The sequence below is a fragment of the Schistocerca americana genome, unplaced genomic scaffold, assembly GCF_021461395.2.
Source record: "Schistocerca americana isolate TAMUIC-IGC-003095 unplaced genomic scaffold, iqSchAmer2.1 HiC_scaffold_416, whole genome shotgun sequence".
Lineage (NCBI taxonomy): Eukaryota > Metazoa > Arthropoda > Insecta > Orthoptera > Acrididae > Schistocerca > Schistocerca americana.
The window spans coordinates 105,001-110,000 of NW_025726144.1; the positions used below are offsets into that span (position 1 = coordinate 105,001).

The following is a 5,000-nucleotide window of genomic DNA, read 5'->3' on the forward strand; positions in this document are numbered from 1 at the left end:
AATTTGTTCAAAGTAAACGTGCCGGCCCACCGAGACACTCACTCAAGAGCACCCTGGTAGGATTGCAACGGGGTCCGCCTCGGGACGCACGAGCACGCACGAGGCGCGTCGCACGCCTTCAGCTCGCCCCACCGGCAGGACGTCCCACGATACATGCCAGTTAAACACCGACGGGCGGTGAACCAACAGCGTGGGACACAAATCCAACTACGAGCTTTTTAACCGCAACAACTTTAATATACGCTATTGGAGCTGGAATTACCGCGGCTGCTGGCACCAGACTTGCCCTCCAATAGATACTCGTTAAAGGATTTAAAGTGTACTCATTCCGATTACGGGGCCTCGGATGAGTCCCGTATCGTTATTTTTCGTCACTACCTCCCCGTGCCGGGAGTGGGTAATTTGCGCGCCTGCTGCCTTCCTTGGATGTGGTAGCCGTTTCTCAGGCTCCCTCTCCGGAATCGAACCCTGATTCCCCGTTACCCGTTACAACCATGGTAGGCGCAGAACCTACCATCGACAGTTGATAAGGCAGACATTTGAAAGATGCGTCGCCGGTACGAGGACCGTGCGATCAGCCCAAAGTTATTCAGAGTCACCAAGGCAAACGGACCGGACGAGCCGACCGATTGGTTTTGATCTAATAAAAGCGTCCCTTCCATCTCTGGTCGGGACTCTGTTTGCATGTATTAGCTCTAGAATTACCACAGTTATCCAAGTAACGTGGGTACGATCTAAGGAACCATAACTGATTTAATGAGCCATTCGCGGTTTCACCTTAATGCGGCTTGTACTGAGACATGCATGGCTTAATCTTTGAGACAAGCATATGACTACTGGCAGGATCAACCAGGGAGCTGCGTCAACTAGAGCTGAGCAGCCGGCCGCCCGGGAGTGTGTCCCGGGGGCCCGCGCGAACACGCAAGCGTCCGCTCAATTATTCTGCAAACAGGAGGAGGCTGAGCTCCCCTGCACGATACACCTCGAAACCCTCTCAGGTCCCGGCGGCGCGCAGCGCCGTCCTAAGTACTTGGTCGGGTTCGAGAGAGGCGCAATCGCCCGGAGTTTGGCGAGTAGACGCTTTAGGTGCGACCACCCGTGCTCCCAACTGAGCTTGCCGCTGCCGACAGAGGCCCGGGAGCGTGCTGTCGTGGCATTGCCGGCGGGAGACAACACGCGCCACCTACGGTGGCCGGCAGCTCCAACGCCAGCGCCACAGAAGGACAAAAGCCCCACTTGGGTGCCGAAGCGAACTCTCCCAGCACAGCGCACGCGCCAACACGTCCGCACAGCTGCGATACAAACCACCTGCGAGAACCGCAGAGGCGACCGAGCAGCAGACGGCGTCGCGGCGCCGAGCGCCGGGCGGCGGCGCATCCTCAGCGCACACAGTCCTCAATCGGACCAGCACACTGCAGATGTCCACCGCGCTTCGCACCGGGCCCGCGAGGACCTACTTTGGCCGCACGGCGCCGCGTGCAGGGTGCGCCGGCGCGCAGCTGCGCCGCCTGCCGCCTCCGTCGGCCGGCGCGCCTGCCACTGGCCGCCCCCACCAGCCGGCTGTAGCGCGTGCGCCCACGCACCGCGCGGCCAGCACGCCGGGAGGCCCCCCCTCACCGGCCGGGGACGGTCCCACCCAGCCACCGCCGCGTATCGCTTCACACCCACATGCCATTCACGTTCGTGGGCATGGTGGGTATCGCTGAAACAACCGGTTGGTAGCTCAACCGATCGTCGCCATCACTGATTCACCTCTAGCGAGAACAACCGCACCACAACGGTTTACCAGTTGTTCATTTGCGTAACGTCACCAGCAAACGTAGACGTCCATCGCCATTTGCAAATTCAACGATTGTTGCATGCCTGTGTCAGGTGTCACGACACACTATGTCTGCCCACATACACGCAACAACATGTGCACGCTTCGCGAACACGTGGAAGGTGGCCCCCGTACGTATGCGATGTCCATTGCGCGAACGACTGTCAACCGGCCTCTGTCGCATGTCGCAGATGTGGAACGCAGTGCACCATGCTGTCACGGTGTGTGAGAAGAGACGACTACGTCTGACAACACGCGCCACTACATCAACAGACGGCTCATGCTGATCGCCATCCAGGGCATACCACACTGCAATCCGGCTCTTATAGGGAGACGACACATAGCTGAGTGCACAACAGTTGGACCGCATGGTTCGCCGTTGTTGGCGCAGTCGTTGTACGGTCACATGTACCACGATGTATCATTCAGTACATGAGGACCAATGTGCAGTACAGTGTGTGATTTGGACGTACAACATCAGCGGACAGTTGACACAGGCCGTACCACAGCGTAGGCTAAGTGCTTCGCCATGCGAATGCCAATGAACAACTGCGAAGGGCATTGAGCATGTACGTCCTGCTGCCATCCACATTACAGTGTATCGCTGCAAGGTGTTTAACATGAAGCGATACACTGGGGACCAGGCAGTGCGAGTAGCAAACTATATTGCGGGGGTTGCAGTTAGGCAACACTACACTAATTTAACGCGTCGTATGACAATTACAGAGCGGGTTAAGGCCCAACGTGTGTTGGGTTAAGGCCCAACGTGTGTTGGGTTAAGGCCCAACGTGTGTTGGGTTAAGGCCCAACGTGTGTTGGGTTAAGGCCCAACGTGTGTTGGGTTAAGGCCCAACGTGTGTTGGGTTAAGGCCCAACGTGTGTTGGGTTAAGGCCCAACGTGTGTTGGGTTAAGGCCCAACGTGTGTTGGGTTAAGGCCCAACGTGTGTTGGGTTAAGGCCCAACGTGTGTTGGGTTAAGGCCCAACGTGTGTTGGGTTAAGGCCCAACGTGTGTTGGGTTAAGGCCCAACGTGTGTTGGGTTAAGGCCCAACGTGGGTTGGGTTAAGGCGCAACGTGGGTTGGGTTAAGGCCCAACGTGGGTTGGGTTAAGGCGCAACGTGGGTTGGGTTAAGGCGCAACGTGGGTTGGGTTAAGGCGCAACGTGGGTTAGGTTAAGGCGCAACGTGGGTTAGGTTAAGGCGCAACGTAGGTTAGGTTAAGGCGCAATATAGGTTAGGTTAAGGCGCAATATAGGTTAGGTTAAGGCGCAATATAGGTTAGGTTAAGGCGCAATATAGGTTAGGTTAAGGCGCAATATAGGTTAGGTTAAGGCGCAACGTAGGTTAGGTTAAGGCGCAACATAGGTTAGGTTAAGGCGCAACATAGGTTAGGTTAAGGCGCAACATGGGTTAGGTTAAGGCGCAATATAGGTTAGGTTAAGGCACAATATGGGTTAGGTTAAGGCACAATATGGGTTAGGTTAAGGCACAATATGGGTTAGGTTAAGGCACAATATGGGTTAGGTTAAGGCACAATATGGGTTAGGTTAAGGCACAATATGGGTTAGGTTAAGGCACAATATGGGTTAGGTTAAGGCACAATATGGGTTAGGTTAAGGCACAATATGGGTTAGGTTAAGGCACAATATGGGTTAGGTTAAGGCACAATATGGGTTAGGTTAAGGCACAATATGGGTTAGGTTAAGGCACAATATGGGTTAGGTTAAGGCACAATATGGGTTAGGTTAAGGCACAATATGGGTTAGGTTAAGGCACAATATGGGTTAGGTTAAGGCACAATATGGGTTAGGTTAAGGCACAATATGGGTTAGGTTAAGGCACAATATGGGTTAGGTTAAGGCACAATATGGGTTAGGTTAAGGCACAATATGGGTTAGGTTAAGGCACAATATGGGTTAGGTTAAGGCACAATATGGGTTAGGTTAAGGCACAATATGGGTTAGGTTAAGGCACAATGTGGGTTAGGTTAAGGCACAACGTGGGTTAGGTTAAGGCACAACGTGGGTTAGGTTAAGGCACAACGTGGGTTAGGTTAAGGCACAACGTGGGTTAGGTTAAGGCACAACGTGGGTTAGGTTAAGGCACAACGTGGGTTAGGTTAAGGCACAACGTGGGTTAGGTTAAGGCACAACGTGGGTTAGGTTAAGGCACAATACGGGTTAGGTTAAGGCACAATACGGGTTAGGTTAAGGCACAATACGGGTTAGGTTAAGGCACAATACGGGTTAGGTTAAGGCACAATACGGGTTAGGTTAAGGCACAATACGGGTTAGGTTAAGGCACAATACGGGTTAGGTTAAGGCACAATACGGGTTAGGTTAAGGCACAATACGGGTTAGGTTAAGGCACAATACGGGTTAGGTTAAGGCACAATACGGGTTAGGTTAAGGCACAATACGGGTTAGGTTAAGGCACAATACGGGTTAGGTTAAGGCACAATACGGGTTAGGTTAAGGTACAATACGGGTTAGGTTAAGGCACAATACGGGTTAGGTTAAGGCACAATACGGGTTAGGTTAAGGCACAATATGGGTTAGGTTAAGGCACAATATGGGTTAGGTTAAGGCACAATATGGGTTAGGTTAAGGCACAATATGGGTTAGGTTAAGGCACAATATGGGTTAGGTTAAGGCACAATATGGGTTAGGTTAAGGCACAATATGGGTTAGGTTAAGGCACAATATGGGTTAGGTTAAGGCACAATATGGGTTAGGTTAAGGCACAATATGGGTTAGGTTAAGGCACAATATGGGTTAGGTTAAGGCACAATATGGGTTAGGTTAAGGCACAATATGGGTTAGGTTAAGGCACAACGTGGGTTAGGTTAAGGCACAACGTGGGTTAGGTTAAGGCACAACGTGGGTTAGGTTAAGGCACAACGTGGGTTAGGTTAAGGCACAACGTGGGTTAGGTTAAGGCACAACGTGGGTTAGGTTAAGGCACAACGTGGGTTAGGTTAAGGCACAACGTGGGTTAGGTTAAGGCACAACGTGGGTTAGGTTAAGGCACAATACGGGTTAGGTTAAGGCACAATACGGGTTAGGTTAAGGCACAATACGGGTTAGGTTAAGGCACAATACGGGTTAGGTTAAGGCACAATACGGGTTAGGTTAAGGCACAATACGGGTTAGGTTAAGGCACAATACGGGTTAGGTTAAGGC

General features: G+C 52.3%; 1 non-coding gene across 1 annotated transcript in view; it reads right to left on the reverse strand.

Annotated features, from left to right (window-relative positions):
- LOC124582578 overlaps positions 1 to 856 on the reverse strand; it is a 1,910-nt gene extending 1,054 nt beyond the window's left edge. Inside the window, exon 1 of the ribosomal RNA XR_006973947.1 lies at positions 1 to 856. This exon is cut by the window's left edge and continues 1,054 nt beyond it. This is a non-coding gene — a ribosomal RNA (small subunit ribosomal RNA).
- Between the last annotated feature and the right edge of the window lie 4,144 nt (positions 857 to 5,000).